Source organism: Hirundo rustica, chromosome 3, assembly GCF_015227805.2.
Source record: "Hirundo rustica isolate bHirRus1 chromosome 3, bHirRus1.pri.v3, whole genome shotgun sequence".
Taxonomy (NCBI): Eukaryota; Metazoa; Chordata; class Aves; order Passeriformes; family Hirundinidae; genus Hirundo; species Hirundo rustica.
Genome location: NC_053452.1, coordinates 3,844,122 through 3,862,601, shown reverse-complemented (window position 1 = coordinate 3,862,601; position 18,480 = coordinate 3,844,122). Strand labels below are relative to the sequence as shown.

At 40.3% G+C, this 18,480-nt stretch overlaps 1 long non-coding RNA gene across 2 annotated transcripts in view; it reads left to right on the top strand.

The window, feature by feature from the left end:
- The first annotated feature begins 2,681 nt into the window (after positions 1-2,681).
- Positions 2,682-18,480, top strand: part of LOC120750460 (uncharacterized) — a 32,562-nt gene continuing 16,763 nt past the window's right edge. The window contains exons 1-3 of one of the 2 annotated variants that reach the window (XR_005699997.1): positions 2,682-2,829; positions 11,549-11,633; positions 17,888-18,142. This is a non-coding gene — a long non-coding RNA (uncharacterized LOC120750460). Of the gene's footprint in view, positions 2,830-11,548; positions 11,634-17,887; positions 18,143-18,480 lie in introns of those variants that run through there. The other variant, XR_005699998.1, reaches the window with a different exon arrangement.

Below are 18,480 nucleotides of genomic sequence, written 5' to 3'. Positions count from 1 at the left end.
ATTCTTGGCAATAACTGGAAATACACGATCCGAGTTGCCTGTGCTTGTTTGCAAGACCACTTACCTTCACATAAAAAGCCTTCTTCTGGATCCAAACCTTTTAATTCCCAATATTATTGTGGAACAGATTCTGATTTCCTCCTTACCTGGTGCCAAATGCAAGCCACTAGCAAGGGGAGTAAAGCTCAGTACTAGATGTACTTCTCACAAGTGCACAACAGCTCAGGGGAAGGGCTGAAGTCATGGCCAAAACAACTTGCTGTTTCTGAGGGTTTTTTTTCCATGGCTTGCCCAATTTTGTGACAGCTTAGGGTATGGTAAATTATAGTGCGCGATGCCTGAAGGTCACAACATGCCAGTAGTATGAGTGCTGATTAGTTCTTGTCTGAGTTTATGCAGAATACATTGGTCTATAGCTACCAGATGGCATTCCCAGGAATTAACGTAAAGCATTTCATGTAAAGCACATACAACTGCACAAACAGGTTTACAGACTAACACTGTAAGCACCAAATTGGCAGAGATCTGTGTTGGTATCACTCACTGCTTGCAGCACCACCACTGAGCTCTCCTGGCTTCACCCCAGTTGAGGGGACTCAGTCGAACAGAAGAATCCCACCAAAACATCTGGAAGGGACTTCTGACGTTATTTTTTTCACTGCTGCTAAGGCTGTTCGGGGCGTATGGAAAATGTCTTCAGCTCTGAAGAATGGCGTAGTGTAATGTGATAACAAACACTGTGAAGGTTATCAGTGATATAATCAAATCTATCTGTGGGACAAAGACACTCACTGTACAGCTAATTAAAACTGGTTTCTTCTCTGCCTGTTCTCATTCAGTGACCATTATTTAGAACTGGGCTGCAAGGCACTGGAGCGGAAAGTTAACTCAATATTTTAAGACTAGCTCTGTCCAAAACCCTGGCTTGAAAGAAACAACATACTCTTTTTCTTGTGGGCAGCACGACTGGCAGATCAGGAAGCCATTTTTGGGAAATTTTCCCAATAAGCTTATAAGGTCAGTTATAAGACAAGCATCCAGAAAAACCCAAAACAATTGAACAAAAAAAGAGAAAACCCAAAGAAACCAACAACCCCCAAACCAAACCACCTAATAAACACAACCAGACTCGAAAACTTGCCTTTTTTGAATTTCTTTGGGCTGGTCACATTATTGTAATGGCAATATATAAACTCTGTCTTGTCCCGTAATAAAATGTGCACCTGTATCTCAAATTGATCTCCAGCATTAATTTCTTGTGCATTACAGTATTATGTTTTTTCTTCCTTCTCTGGGTGTCCACACAGCTGAGGGCTACTTCAAAAGAAGGTCACATATAGGACAGGAGGTTGGTGGGGTTTGAGGCCAAGCTCTGTGATTTCAGGGGCATTATGGAAAAGTGAATGGGGCGCAATGTTGTTCCATGTTTGGTGCAAAGTAGAGTTCAACAGCTGTCCCCAGCATGTGAGCAACCCTTCCTGGTATGGCACTGCTGTGACTTTTGTTTCCAAAAGCAGGACTTGTGCAACTCAGTGTGGTGACAGCCAGCTAGATGATGACTGCTGGAGTAGGACTGCTCTGTGAATGGTGCTAGTAATACAAATAGTAATTTGTACTGTGGAAGTGCCAGGGGCCTCTTGCCCTGTTATGCTAGGCATGGCACATATGTGGAGCAAGAGTCATGCCAGGATCCCCAAGGCATGCAAAGGCTGATGGAGGGTCCTGGGGAAGTGAAGGACTGTTCAAGGTCCCATAACAGGTTGGTAGTTCAGCTGGCAGTAGAATTTGGAGAGGAAACTCTGCTGCTACAGCAGCTCCCCTGTTGAATTCCTGTAATTTCTTAAAGCCGGGATTTTTTTTCTCTAGACCCAGAGATTGTTTTGCATATTAAACTGCCTGAGCAAGAAGTGATCTTTGTTTTGGCACCTTTTGAGTGCTTTCCCACCCCTTTCACAAGGCAGGCATATGTGGGCTGCATCTGCTAATTCCTGGTTTGTACCTCAGTGATGGATTCCTGGCCCGTGCTGGGCTGCTTCTCAAAGGTGATGGTATTGTTCACCATCTCCTTCTTCACTGTGTAAATTCAGGGAATGACATAGGGACATACTTTCTCCCCAGCTGATAAGAAGGAATTGTGGGGTAGTTCTTTTGTTGTTTGTTTGTTTGTTTTTTGTCAGCTGCTGCCAGTATTAGAAAAGTCAAGTTCTGTTGGCATGGTATTTTTGACAAATAGACCCCTGCAGTCTCCACTGCTGCTTCCTCTTCCACCGTGTGGTTTCACAGCAGCAGCTGTAGATGGTACCTTCCTGTTGTCTAGCTTGTGATGTGTTCTCAGCAGTTACATGATCTCTGAGATAAAGTAGCTGAGATAAAAAAGCTTGGAATTTGAGAATTCGAGAGTTTGCTCTTGACTCAGTCAAAATCAGAAGAGTTTGACGCTGAGTATGACCAGACTGTGAAATATGAGTAGCGTTTCTTGCAAGTGGCTTGTGTCTTGGGTGTACAGAATCTCCGTGGGAGGACAGACAGAGATAGTGCTGAAGGCACTCTTGCCCCGATGCATTGCAGGTGTGTTAATTACCAAAGAGTGGGAACAGCCCTGCCCTCACAGCTGTGAGTGATTAAGAGTGATTAGCTGGGAGAGGGGCAGTTGGAGTCTGGTGGTCGTGATGTGAGGAGGAAGGGACAGAAAGGGCAAGATGCTGTGTGAGGGACCGACAGGGTTTGGTGGCCGTGCTGGGGACAAGAAGGAGAGAGCCAGAGCTGCAGAAGGAAGAGAGAAAGTGCCGGAGATGCATGGGGCTGCCCGTGAGAGGCTCCACAGAAAAGGTATGAGAGGCTTTTAGATAACAAGGTGTTGGTGCTTGAAGCCTTCTTTGGTGCCAGTTGTACGTTCCATGTCGAATCTCTGCTTTTTTTAGGCAGACATTTAGCTGTTTCAGTGCCTTCAGGAGCTGGAGAAGTCGCTGTGTCTATGTCCCAGAATTGGAATTCTAATGTCCTACTTTCCCTTTTTAGAAATGGTCACCCTTCGTGTCTCTGACCTTGCCTGGCTTTGGCTCTTGGCCATGACGTCTTACCACGGTTTTCCGCTAGATTAATGAGACCTTTAGTACCAGAAATATTCCCTTTGTAAGCATTGATCATATCTTCTGATACCTTTGATAGACTTCAGTTCGATTTTCTTACCATAGTTTAGACTCCCTGACTTAAGTCATTGTAACTTCCAGCAGTCTGCATCTCTGTCCCTGCTTTTCAAGGTGTGGATAATGATACTCAGGGTTTTTCCTCCTGTTTTCCATCATTTATGATGATTTTTTTTTTTTTCCCCTAAGCTGTTTAGTGCCAGGGGCATTTCCCCATGATAGCTTTGCAGAATTTCTGGCCTGTGAGTTCTTGACCTGGGCTGGGAACTTGAGGTTACTGTGATACAAGTAACAAAATTGAAATAAATACATTTGAACGCAGAGCTAAGTCCCTCTCCAAGTTTTAATACTCATTCAATTAAGAAAATAACACATTCCCACTCTGCTACTCAACTTGAATTAAAGCATCATAATGTAAATCATATTTTATTAATTTTTTTTAATTACTAGGAAACACATTAGGGAAAAACCTTTCAGGTAAGGTTCCAAATTTACAATAGTGATGATCTGAGAGGAAGTGATTGTTTGCCATGAAGTAAATTATGCATTAGAGGAGCCTTTTAGTATTCTTATTTAACATCCACTATTGATATATTTATCAGCCTATCGAAGCTGCAGTAATATGCAAATCAATTAAAACTATAATTAAACTGAATAATAGGTACAAGCACCAGGACTTGTGACAAGACTTATGTACTTATATATAATCTTTGGTTTCCTTGTATCTCCACCCTGCAGTGACTGATGCTATTTTAAGACCCAAAAGAAACTTCTCTGGGCATAGAAGTTGCAGTAAACAGAGTAATTTGGCTGTTAGCCCGTGCATCGCTTCCATTTGCCCTTTTTAAATAGGTCTGTTTATGCTTTGGCCACACATACACAGAAAAGCTCGGAAGAAAGGGCAGTCCTCACACAATTCATTCTCTGGCAAAATGAGAACCGCTTGGTTAGGGTTGAAAAAATAGGCTGCAGTGCCGTACAGGATCCAAGCAGCTGGATTTTCATCAGTGTTCAAGAGACAGCAGTTTCCAGTGAATGTTTGGCTCTGTATGTTTGCTGTGTGTCATTTCAACTCCCCTTTTACTTCCCTCCTCCTTCCCCCCCGCCCTCCCTACACCTATGTGAGCCCTGGTTTTAAGTCATCCATGTGATCTACAGATCACGGCTGCCCTTGCAGATGCACTATGCCCGTGATTCAGATTTTCTGGTGGCGGAAAAAAGAGGAGAACAAACCGAAACCCACCAGTGTTGGGAAGCAGTTCTGCTTATTTTCTTTGTGATTACCTAACACACCCTCAATAAACGAGGCAAGGGAAGGATGTCCTTTGCATTCAAAGTGTGTTGGGAGCTCCATGCGAAGTGCTGAAGGCAAATAGTGAAATAATAAGTGTTCTTGGAAACAGGAATTAATTAATCTTGACTTATTGAACTATTTGCGCGGCACAGGGAAGAGAGGATGTGAAAGTTAGCCAGGTGATTAGCAAGCCTCTTTCTGGCAGAAGTATTTAAGCCAGAGATACCTGGAAGGGAGAGCATGAAGGTAAAGGGGAATTCTTGTCAATGGTACTAGTGACAACTCTCTTCTCCTCTAGTTTGTACCTCTTTACCCAGCAGATTTTGTAACCATCCCAAGAACAGGATGAGTATGTAGCTCATTGTAGCTGCATGCAGAGTTCTTAGGCAATTTCTGTTTGCCTCTTTTTTTAAAATGATTTAGTGAATCAGACGCAGACGGTTGGTGTACTGGCAGAGATGTGAAGCAGGCAGAATGGCTGAGGTCGTTAGACTTTTGGTGGAAGGCTGATAGGTTGATTGTATGCATAAATAGGAAATTTAGTGACATCTTTTAAGTCTTTACCGACCATTGTGTTGGGAAATTTCAGTTTTCAGGCTTGTTGACGGTCACTTGTGGTCTGAGCACCTTAGAGGATCAGGGCTGAGGGTTCAACAGTGGAGGGGCTATAGGTTGTGAAACCACTGTTACTTGTCAGCTTTTGTTTTCTGATCTGCTGGGATTTAATCCAATTGTTGGCTTTTGCCTGCGTGCTTGTCCTTTTTCAACAAAATGAAAGCTCTTTCGTGCAAAGAATATTATCATATGAAAGACTCTTTGTATGGGAAGCTTTCTCCTATCTTTAAGTGGGAGGATTGATTAATGAATTTAAAAAATGAAGATGGAATTTTGCATAGGTGGTGAGATGAACCATAGTATGGGAGGGAGATTAAAAAATGCCATGGGATTTTTGAGCACAATTTCCAATGAGGGTTTCTCTACTTCTATCTTATGAGAAGTTTTAGCTTGTAATTTCAGTCTTCTGGCCCCAGAGCACTCCAGGCTGTGATGAGATTTGTTTCCAGAAGCAGAAGATGGTGATAGAAGCAATGAGTGCTTTCACCAGTCCTTGAGTGATTCATGGGAGCTGTCAGCTGAGTACTTTTGGCCTTGGAGATGATAATGTGCACTCCTGGAATTGCTGTTTGGTGGCAGCTCTGTGCTCTGAAAAGGGGATGGTAGTGGAAGCAGAGGGAAAATGAGGGTCTGGAGTCAGACTGGTGTGGCACCGCTGGATAAGAAACAGATGTTTGTGGCAGAAAAACACAGTGGGGCAATGTGGGCAGGGATAGCTGAAATCTCTTCTGCCCTGCAGCACTGGAGACCTGATAGGGAAGGAGTAATTAATTTAAAAAGAGTGGGGAAATCCACCAGTACAGGACAGAAAACTCTGCAGTGTAGTATTAGTTCATAAAGTAGGATAGATTTTCTTTTGTGGGATTTCTTTTCAGATTGTCTTTCTAGAACAAAATGAAGATTTTCTGGGGTTTGGGTATTTTCTGTCTGTAAAACATGATATATATATATATTTTTATTGTTCTTTGTTTTACTTACTGGGATTTCTTTGCTATTTTGTGATACCTTCCCAGTAGATGGTAAGCTTTGTAGTGTGGGAGTGACAACTGAAATGCACTTTATCCTTGAATTCACTATTTCTGGGCAGCAAGTTTTCACCTGCAGAAAGGGAGGCTGACCTAAACATGGCTCAAGAAGTGGAAAATAGAGGTAATCGTACTCTTGTCAAAACCTGAAGGAAAAATAAGGGTTCTCTCACAAAGTCTTTCATGCTTATGGTATCTGGGTGTGTTGTTTGGGCTTTCAGATACTGTTTTGAGACTTTTTTGGAGGGGCACATGTCATTATTGCCTCATCTAGCCTTTTGCTAACACTATTCTGTATCATGAATGCCATATGACTCTGTATATCCTGGTTAATCTTCCCAATGACTTTGCAAAGGTCACCTGGGGCACTCTCTGTACTACCTTAAAATAATAAATTACTTTCTTAGTGCTATGCTTCAGTGACCATCTTAAAAACAAACAAACAAAACAACAACAACAACAAAACAAAAAACTCAAAAAAACCCCGAGAGGTCTTAGTAGAACACAAAGTGATAATCCAGTCTATTAGAACAAAATCCCTTAAAAAAAAAGGTTAAATCATCCAGTTCAATATCCCATTAATTTCTGTTCATTGCAAAATTTTCAGATTTTTAAATTTGAGGACTAGTATTGTATGCTACAACTGAATTTCACTACTATCCAGGATTCTGGGTCAGTACAGGCTCTCTTGCCTCGAGGAAAATTATTTTCTTCTGGACTCCTCTGCTTCTGAATAGCCTAGAACTCACAGCTCTGCTTTCCTAATGAATTTGTCCTAATTCCTGAGAGTAAAGTAAAGGATAGACATTCTAAGCAAGGCTTTATATCATTCCCATCTATGAAGAGAACTTGTTTGATAAGAACCTGAACTATGGAAGGAAGAAGGATGCAGAAATTAGATTCTTGGTCTGGCTTTGACGTCTTTGTCTATAACCTCACAGGCTATCATGATTTTTTTTTTTTTTTTTATTTGTTAGCAATATGGATGCTATTTCATGTAAATAAGTGTCTATTTTGATTTATAATGCACCCTGGATTGTCAATTAAGATATGCTGAAATTAAAAAAAAAGTATAGGAGTAAAGTACCTTGATCCTCACATATCAGTATCATTTTAGAGCTGTTAATATCAAATTATGATTAACAAATCAAATGAAATCCATGCTGGCAAGAGAAGAGAACATGCTTATTTTGGCAAGTAGGACTGCACCTATTAATTGTGTGATGCTAAACTTCAGGATTTATTCTGTATCTACTTCCAAAGTTTGCACCAGCGCTGTCTAAATTTTACTAGCTGTGAAGCTGTTCTGTTTATCTGTGGAAGCAATGGAAAATTCTAATTTTTTTTGTAGCAAAAATGCCTTTTTAAGAATAAAATGAAGGATGTAATTTTTGCAGATTAGACCTTCTGTTGTACTCTTCAGGGGATATTTTCTATTATTGCTACAGGAAAAAGTAGATTATTGGACTACATATGTCTGAATTGCTTCAAAAACACAAATACATTTGTTGTCTTATATGTCTATTACAACTGTTTGGGTTTTGTTTTTTTGTGAAAAAAATTTCAGGTGAAGGTGGGTAAATAAGAGGAAGAATGCTGATGGGATATTCATGAACTTCTCTGCCTGGAGAGCTTTGAATTTACTTTGTTACCTCATAACAAAGTGAAAAACTTTCAAATGCTGAAAAGGTTAAGAAAGTAATTTTGCAGTGTTTTTAAACTTGTTATTTTTTTTTAAAATATTTTCTAATATTGGTCCTTGAAAACTCCTATGCATTATACAGGTTGTAAGAATATCTTTTTCATGTGTGAATAAATAGTATTTCCTACAAGAGGAAAAAAAAAATCCTCTGGAGAGCAACAGTTGGTCCATAAAAGTTAAACAAGTGAGTGGGTTTTTAAAGTCTTTTGAGAAGAGAATTGATGTTCTTCTCTAACCTAAATACAAAGGCAAGGAGAAAATGTAGTTCAAATAGGTTCCATTGCCAAGCCTAGCACTCAGAAGAATAAAGGCAAAGGACAAATATATGGGCAGCAACATATACTTCCATGAACTAACACTGCACTCAGATGAACATGCCTGTGATTTATTTACACAGTGAGAAAAGGAGAGCATACAGACTGCTTTCTAGGAGGATTTTTTTTTTTTAAATAAATCTAACATCATGAGATGCACCTAAATATTTCAGTACCTGCTTGATACCTTGATCCCTGGTGCTGCCTCTTACACCAAGCCTTCACTCTAAGGAGGTAACATATTTTCAGGTCTGGGTGTGAGAAGGGAAGTGAGAACGCCTGCTTTCTGTTCCTCACTTTGTCACCGAGCTGTTTGGTGAACTTGGAGCAGTTGTTTAATTTCCTTGTGCTTCTGAGAAGCTTAGTGGAGAATCCTGTATGTCAGAGATGTGTAATCCTCACTTAATATTTGTGGATGCAAATTTACCCAGAGCTGCCAACTGCTTGCATGTGCAGTACCTAAAGATTTTTATGCAGGAAACTGTCCTTGCAAGGAATCTTTGCTGGAACTGCTCTTATGAAATAAATGGGTCCTATCACATCTATTTAATAGTATGTACAGAACAGTTTAAAAATGTAGTAACCTGAGACGAGAGTGGGGTTTAAACTCATTCGCTCAGAAGCTTGCTTGCATTCTAGATTTAGCTTTGACCACAACAGTCAAGCAGCTCTCTTGAAAGTGCAAGTGGATCCCAAGGATCCCTGTGAGTCAGGAATTTGATTTGGACTCTCTGGTAAAAGACAGTGTCTGAGCATCTCCTGCCATTCTTTTGAGTCGGCTGATCAGAAGAAAACACCATGTACAGAACAAATGACCCTCTTCCCCCAACAACCCCATGCCTGTTTTCTCAGCTGACACTTGACCAGACCTGAACCTGTGTAGATTGTGAGCTTTGGAGAGATAAAAGGACAAATAATGCTGTAGGGAGAGGAAGCAGGTCAGATTTTTTTTTAACTCTAACATTGCTGTCACTTCACTGGTTTTGAAATTAACCTAATGTAAGAAAAATCAATCACTGTAGAACTGAAGCAAAAGAAGGGATTTACAGCCTAATCTGAATCAAATGCAAACCACAAGGAACTTCAGCACAAAATCTGCCTAAGAGATATGTTTCCAAGGCATGGGAGATTTCTTTTTTTAAATGCATTTCCTATGCCCGTTTGACTTGACAGGAAATCAAATGAAAATCACATGCAGTACTAACAGCTCAAGAAGTAGATAATTGATGAAGAAAATTATTACTTTCACAATATTTATGCATCTTCTCCGTTCCCATTCTGCCTCCCAACTATGCACACTCTTTAATCTACCTAGATGATTAAAACCAAGAGACAGACAGAATGCAGCACCTGCTAAATCTAAGGGGAAAAAAAAAATCCCAAGTCATCAATGGCAAGCAAAGCAAAAATGCAACACCTTTGGCTCTGGAAGTGCGACAGGTTTTGTGAGATTTTCCCCTTCCTTAAACTAAACAAATAAGTAAGTATTTTAACGAGCCTTCTTAAAAAGGAAGCTGCTGGTTGTAATAATATCCCCCCTTCACCCAGAGCAGAGGTTCTATTCTGTTTCCTTTCACATACGTGGCAAAGGTCAGCTATTGAGTGTGACTTGTCTTTGCTGCTGTGGGAGTCTGTGTCTCTGTTATTTACTGGCTACTACTGTTTCAGTCCCAAGTGTTTGTTTTTTTAAGGCTTCAGGATTCCCAGCTTATTGGGAGAGGAAATATTTAAAAAAAAAAGGGAACCCACAAACAAGGTTAAAGGCACAAATAAAGATGAAGAGAGAAATGGAAAGGGGAGGAGAAAAAATGGTGGGGGGAATCAGTCCAATTTTCTTTGGAGAGGTATCTCATTGTTGGGGCTGTCTGGCAGTGTTCCAGGGCTTCAATTGAAAGTGAATTTCTTTTATTGACTTCCATCCAGAGATATCATAACCTCAAAAGGCTGCTATTACCCAGAGGGTTTCAGATGAAACCATCTGAGCGTGACTTTCGAAATGCAAGAAGTCACAATTGTTTGACAGCATGGGACCTGTCAAGGACCCTCTTTCCAGACAATTGTTTACATAATCCTTCCACCCACCCTACTGAGGTGAAAACACTTCCATCGCAGGCCTTTTTACCTCAGCAGGTGCAGAGGAAAAAAAAACAAAAACAACCCAAAAATGTCAAAAAACATGGTGAACTCCACAAAACCATCCCATGCCTTGACAAGCAATATTTAAACGTTGTTTTTTTGATTGTGCATTAGAAGGCAGTGAAAGAACTCTGGGTTTCAATTAACCAGGACATTCCTCTCGTAGTGAGCATTATAATAAAACAGAATGGTAAGTCAAAGACCAAATTGTGTAAAAAATTCATTAAAAAAAAAAAAGCAACCACAAACCTTAGTAAAATCAGTGTGCAGAAAGTGATTGGGAAGCTGATGAGACACGTCAAGCACCCTCAGCTTTCCCTGATGATGTAAGAGTGAAACACAACCACTGCTGGTGGGAATTGTTGTAATGTACCCCCTCCCTTCACTGGATGAGGTGATGGGGCTGAGAAAATTTGAAAATGAGGGGCAGCATGCTGAAAATCTTACAGGAGACATCTGAAGTTAATTGCTAGTTTGGAAATTTTGGCTGGTCTCCATTGATGCTATGATAGTGTGTGTGTATGAACGCATATTTTCAACAGATTTTTGGGATTTTGGCTGCTGATAGACTATATGTAGAGCCCAAATTGGAGTTTAATGATACTCCCACACTTACTAGGAGGCTTTGATGTAAAAGGAATTGATGTATGGGGTGTGTAGCTCATGTCTTTTACTGAGGACAAAAGAAAGTAGCAGAAGATTAGTGGTTGTGTTTTGATAGAAGCTCCCCTCACAGACTGTCTGCCAAGAGGGCAGAAAAATGTACAGCGAAAAGGGGAGGAAGTCATAAAGCAGGCAGGCTGCATAAAATACTTGGGGGAGGCAAGTGGAAATAAATTTGACAAAGAAGAAAAATGCATAAAAGTAGCACGTGGGAGAAAGTTATGGAAAGCCCAAATGAAGTACGAGGTTTTCCCTGTGTACAGTAGTGACACAGCGTGGTTTTAGGCATGGAGAGGAGCTCTGGTTGACAGTGATGCAGCAGTGGACAAGTTAGTTCAGAAATCTTTTGGGAGCAGTTTGAAATTGGTGACCGAAAGACAAGCTGCACTTTGACTGCAGTATGTGGGTGAGAAGATAAATGTCTTATGATTCACTGCTCAGCAAAATCCCTGGTGGAGTTGAAAATACCTTTAAATATTTCCTTCAGTGTCAAGCCTTTCTAGGAGGAAAAAAAAAAAATAAAAGGGAGAGTAAATGAAACATTTTTCTTACCTTTTTCTTCAAGCAGGAGAGACAAGATGTAGGTGTGACATTGATCCATTTGAATTCCTCAATACACCCACAAGTACTCACTTGTAAGTTTTGTTCAACAGTGTGAGATCAAGATAAGAAGTTTGATGAACTGCTGATGAACAGTTGATGGAGCAAAGTGTTTCAGACCACATTGAGGACAGACTGGTGAGTGTCAGATGAATGTAGTTATGTGATAGAATAATGAATGTTGTGTGGGAAATGGCATTAAATCTTGGAACATGATAACATCCCTAAGTCCCCAAAAGCCAAAATCAATTTTTTACATGCAAGGCAGAAAACAAAACTGAGGAGTAACTTTACTAGGCAGGAAATATGTGAAGGAAAAGATGGTACAAAGGAGAGCATAGGTATGTTTACCTGTCTGCAGAGAATCTTAATTTGTAAAACTACTGCATATTGAAAGGTGCTTCTTGATACAAAACTTTCAACTCCATTCCTTGAAACTTTTGAGTGAAATAAATTATGATGGCAAACCAGAAAGACTGAAGAAAATGGAAGATAAAAAGTAAGGATACTCTGGTTATTTGCCAGATTAAAAGGAGCTACTTGTAAAGGAATATACAAAGTTTGGGAAATGTAATGAGACTTTCCTCCTATTAGGTCAGAAAAAAACTTAAGGGAAGTTATAAAGTTTATTTACTTTGAGGTTCTGTTGGCAGTCTCTCCCCAGTATTGTATTCTCTATCTAGACACTGTTAATTTATCAGTCTGCTTAGAACTGGCCACTTGTTCCAGGTCATTCAGACAAATAAAAAAAAACATGGAAGGAAGTTATGCAGGGAAAATGTGCCCTTAAGGAGCTTTGGATTATTGATACTAAAATGCCCACACATTTTAGGGCTCCATTTGGAAACTTTGGAGCAGAACCTTCTTTAAGACCATTGCAGACAAAAACAGATATCTGCTGTCTGTGACCACAGCGATGCAAGGACTGTGACAATGTACAGAACTGCACAGTGAGAGGTTCCTTGGGACAAAAAAACAGCTGTAAGCTTGTATTTCTCAATGCTGAGTAGGGTTTTGAATGCTAAGTGGAGAAACATATTGATGAGCACTGTAGTAAATTCTGCAAAATCCAGTTCTATTGGAAGTTAGTCAATATGCAAGATACAATAGCATATGGAACAGATGCTGGAGTTGTGCTGCAAGAAGAATACTAATTCCAGATATGTGCCTGATCCAGATGTCCTTTCATAAAAACAAGAGTTGTAGTTATCATCTTGGAAGCCATAATAAATCCATAAATATAATAACACTCAGCAAGAGCAGAAAAAGTATTAGTGGCAAATTTGCATGGCATTTGTAGCTCTTTAACTCCTAATTTAAGTGGGCATAATTTTGTTGATCGTGCCTTTATTTCTGTCAGGAGAGGACTTTGGCATTGCTAATCTCTTCTAATTAATGAAACCAATCATATCTCAGTTGTAGTGAACTGTATGAGCTGGGTAATGAAAGTGTTAGAAATCTGAGAGGGTGAGTTAGTGCAAAAGAGAGCTACTGACCAACTCTACCTGTCTCTCAATGGGGAGAACCATTAGTTTTCTGTGGTAATCTGGAACATGAAGATTGGTGGTTTTATTCTGTTTGTGAAGTGTCTCCTCATCAACAATAGGAAAAGATATTTTGGCAGAGAAAGAGTCAACTGATTTCACTGACTGGTGCAGGTTTGCTGCTGTGGCCTGGGACCCTACAGGTTCTGTCTTGTCTTCTTACAGTAAGAGTTGTTGGAAGTTATAAAGACAGTTTATTTGCGATACACATCCTCCCCCAATACATTATGTCAGGCTGTAATAATGAAATAATCTGTAAACATTTTTTTTCAACAGAAGGCTTCCTGGCAGAAGAAAGGTGTTTTTTTTGTATTATGTTTATTATTATCAGAATATTAGTTAACATTCTAAGCCTGTACATGTTACACAAGTGATCTGTTGGTGGTGTCATAGCTGGAAACTGGAATGTCATGAGGCACAGAAGTAGTTCAGATAAACTCAAATTAGTATATCTCCCTTGGAACTGAATATTTTTGGGTTTTTATTCTCCTAAAAGGAAGAAATGATAAATCCTTTTTTTGAATAGAAATATTTTTCCTGAAACCACTTGTTTCACTTGAAGCCCTTTCTCACTTAGAAAATTCCAACTCGTGAGTGCAATTATGATTAAATCTTGCCCTTACTGTTATTGGAGCTGGCAGTGTTTGTTGTGATTTTCTCACATGATACAAAATAGCATCTGTAGCATTTCAGCAGGCGCTTGCTGTAGTTCTAGTTCTGCTATACTCTAGTTCAGGTGCTCTCTGTAGAAAGTGTTTGAAAACAGGAATGAAAACAAAATCACAGGTCACTAATTGGAATGAACCTGGATGCTTATTTCTTGTCTGGCAGTGCTGACACAAAAGTTGTCTGTGATGCTTTTTGACGGCTGAGTCATGGCTAAATGAGTGCAACTGTTCCTGGTCACAGCAGTGTGTTTGTGTCATTTCTCTCCTTCAGATCTTATAAACCAATTTTTTCCCAGAGGGGAGAACAAAACTCCTAACTTCAGAATTCATAAAACTAAGGAAGAACACACAGAATTCTCGCTATCCTTCCAAATCTTTCATCAGTATGCCTGTATATTTCTTGATACCTTTCTATGCAATAATTTTGAGGAAGATTGTGCACAGAAACACTCTTCTGTATCTCAGGATAAAATCTTGGTGTCACTGAATGGAGAACAGCAGGAATTTTTTTCCACTGTGTTGATTCTGTACAGAATAACTCCTATTTAGTGAATAATTTCACGGAACAAAAGGAAATACGTGTGGGAGATTGCCACACTTTTGCATTAATCTATCTGGGTACTTTAGTTTCTGAGCAGAGAGTTTAGAGACCTAGTAGAGGAAATATAATTTGAAACTGATGTTTTTGCTTACACAGGAATCTCTCCTCTGCTGGGCTGCAGGGATTTACTCACCCTTGGGTATTGTCACAGCAGGTGTCAACCTTCAATAGTGAGAGAGGACTGGAGGAGTGATGCTTTGAAATACTGGCATTTAATATTTTTTTCTGTTGGAATCAGGTTGAGCTGATGTATTTTGATCCATGTCAGAGCCTTTTTGCTATAGATGGTTAGGTTGCAGCAAAATGTAAAGGAGGGAGGTAAAACTCATGGCCGGTGTGCTGGTACTCTCTCTGTGGTAGAGGCAGTCTGGTCCTGTCTTAACAAAAAGACAAACTGGTTTCATTAATTCCTTTTTATCAACACTGAAAGTCAAATCATCAGGGAAATGTGATTTGGTTTCTGGTTTTAATTTAGGTTTTTAAAAATAGGCAGCAACACCTCTCTATACCTGCCATCAAAAGCGATAGTGCAGCGACAAAAGATGTCTGAAAATGTTGCATTAATTCTTCTTGTCTAGTGGAAGTATATATGGGGGCAATCTTCAGGTAAAAGAATTCAGTAGGAAGTGTTGTCCTTAGGATGAAAAGGGCACTTTAAACCCTGGCCTGCATGAGCCATCAAATGGAGCCAGGAGACAAGGCTTCGCACTGAGTAACACATGTTGAGACCTGAGCAAACAGGACTCATGGAGTTTCATGGCAGCAGGTTACTCAGCTCATTTGATCATAATTCAAACCATTTGTGTGACTAATGATGCTCTCAGATGTTTGGCAGAATAAACTAATCAGCTGTTTTACAGCTTCTCTGTGGCTGACATGGATCCAGGGGATTCTGCTTCAGTCAGAGATGCAGCTCCTTTCTCTGTGCATTTTTCCTTAACTCTGTAGTTCAGTAGCCTTTCAGCAGACCCATCTCTAAAACAAGTAGTTCAACAGGAAGAAAGAACACTCTTGGGAAAGGACACTCTTGATCACTTGCTGCACATCTGGTTTAAAATCTTAAGGGTGAGGCTGTGTACCAAGTCAGCATTTGCCCTGCTAAATCTGAAATGGTTCAAATAGTCTCAAAGATGAATGCCTTGTTGTGTGGTGTGTGTCTCTCACACTAATCCAAGCCCACTTCAGGTTAAAAATCACACACAGATTGCCTGAAAGATGAACCAGATGATACAGTCATAGTAGTCAGGTTTTGGTGGTTTTTTTTTGTTTTTGTTTTTGTTTTTGTTTTTGTTTTTTTCTTAAGGGTGGACTGATGAGACCCACTATCATGGTATCATAGCCCAGAACTTCTGCTGTTATTAAAAGGTGCAGCTCCATGGTTATTAGTGCAGCTGCACTGGTTCGTATTAGTAAGGAATATAGCTGCTTGATGCATTTATAAACCAGATTTCTTCCTGTATTTAGAGACGAGCTAAGTCTGATAAACATTGATTCCATCTCTGTACTGGTTTGAAAGCAAACCAGTGGGAGATTCCAAGTCAGGACTACAATTTAATTGGAAAATTACAATAAAGGCAATAGTATAAAAACACTGCCTTAAACTGAAAGAGTCAAAATATGACTTGACTTGTTGCTGGTCAGGGTGATTGTAGCAGTACCATTAAATGGTGCCTACAGTCCCATAGGAGTGATGGATTTTAGGTGTAGAAGAAAAGATTACAGGTGACCCTGCCCCTGATAAGTCACAGCTGTACTAATTACCAAAGAAGAGGAGCAGCCTTGCCCTTCGTGGGTCAGAGTTGTGATTAATAAAGATAAGTGTGATAAAAAGGGTGGGTTGGCTGGTTAGGAAGGGGACCTTGAGGAGCCCTGGGGAAGAAGGAATAATCCAGAGAAACACAAGGAGGGGAGTTGCTGCTGTGGAGGATCTGCTGTGAGGTCAGTCTGGGTGTGATGGGGTTGGAGCCTGCAGTTATAGTCAGAGCTAGGTAAAAGCCTGTGGTCAGAGGCAGCAAGGAAATACTTGCAGTCATATTCCAGCAGTCAGAGTCTGTGGTTGGACCCTACAGTAGGAGCTTGCTGTAGTCAGAGTCAGTGCATAGCTGGAGTCAGGAATATTGAATTGTAGTAAGGAATAAACTGGGACCCACTTCATGCTGTTAACTGAGAGTCTGCGTCCTGGCTCATTTCTACCCATGACGTGAGGTCTGCTGCTGCAATGGATGTGGGTCTGTCAAAGCAGAGATCCTGTAGGAAGGGCTTTCTCTGAAGGCCCAGTGATAGAATCCAGTAGTAGGTGCTGCCTGTGGTCTTCTGAGTATCAGATTAAACACAGGTAGGAATGTTTGGTTCCTCCCCCTGGGCAGAGCACCTCACAGTGGGATGATGTAAATCTGAATCGCTCTGTGAGACCTTAATGGACCCTTAGCTAAGATATCCCTCCTGGGAGAGTTATCAGGGCTGACTCATGGAGAAGATAACGCTGCCCCACTTATCTTAACAGCTTGTGTAGGTGGTAATACATCCTTTTGGTTATACCTTACATCGTAACCTGAGGCAATCTCTGAATGTGAAAACCCACCAACTGCTACAAAGGGCATAATCCTGTTGATCAACTAACTGAGCATGTTGAGAGGGTTTCAGGAAATTGGCCATTATAGAGAAGCTGGCATTTTGTATTTTAGCATCTATGTTGTAGGGCGCTGAAAACAGTATTTATACTGATACCACCGACTTCCACAACTGCAAAACCATAATATTAGTGCTGTGCAGGTACACACATGGTCACGATGTATTACTTTGTCCCTGGAACAGAAACCACAGGTACAGTTAATGATGACTTTGGATGAGAGCAGGAATGCTTTAAAGGCAAAGAAATAGATAACTTGCCAAGGAGGTAAATTTGTCCGTTTATGGGATGGGTTTTCTTATTTTCAAGTTTTAAAGCTTCACTTAAGTTTTAGTGCAATATATTTGATAGAAAAAGAGGAGTGCATTCCCAATAGAACTAGTATCCCTAAAGGTTTCTTTTTGCTTGCCGTTTCTGTTGAAACAGAGGCTAGGATTATTTATTTACCCTTTTGTTTGGTCTCTGATACCCTTTTCAAGGAATAGCTGGCTGCAGAACCTAGGTATAGTTTGCATACTAATGATATTTGTAATTGATCTCTTCAGTCACTGTGGAAGGTTGTCAGCTGCTTCTTTGAAATTAACTAATGATCATACAAGCAGGGAATCTCCAGTAGGAGCCAGGATCTCCCTGGTGCTGTAGCAGCACATCTTCCTTGTGCTGGCACTCTCCTGTTACCTTCATGTGGTGGTTCCTCAAGTGAGCTGGGAGTTAGAAAACTTTAATTGTTGTATATATTTTGGGGGTCAAGGCAGTGCAAAGATATTTCCCCAAATGGAGGAAAAAACAAACAAACAAAAAGGCAGACACAGTGCTCTTTTCTCCTCTGTGTTAAAAGCTGGCATATTTGCCAGCCAACTAGCTGGCATTCCTCTACATGATTTGCACTGGAAGGGTTATAAAGTCTAAAATAGGCTTTAAAAACCTCTTTCTCTCTTGAACATTCACAGATGTGTTCATCTAACTGAAAAATGCGTACAGGAGAGGCTGGACCGGAATCTGTGAGAATTCTCCTGCTGACCTGGCTGGATTAGCTCTTAGAGCCAGCCTATAGAGTCAGATATTCATGTATGCATGAGTCTTTTTTCTCCTTGTTTTCTTTCCTCTCACTCTGCCAGTATGTTTTAATAAAACCCTCATATGCCAGCTTTTGAATAGATGAGCCTATCTTTATTTCTTCTTTATTTTTCCTTTTTATCTGTTTGTCTGCTCTTGTCTGTGAGTACTACAGCACAGCTCTTTTCTCTGCTCTAGTCACCCTTAACCCATAAAATAAACTACTTTTAAAAGGGCAGGGAGGAAACAATAATAGATGGTCTAATAAAAGATAGCGTCTCTCCCTACAAGCCTTCTCTCACTTCAAAACAATACAGCAATGTGATAAAATAAACTGCTGTTGCCATATGTTTTGCTGTAGAACCCCTCCCCCTTTCCCAAGTGGTGACACAATCACAGTTGTGTCGAATTTGGTATAGCTGGAGGCTGACCTTTAGAGCTCTTAGTTTGGAAAATGATCATTCTAGGGTGTTACTGTAAGTGTTCT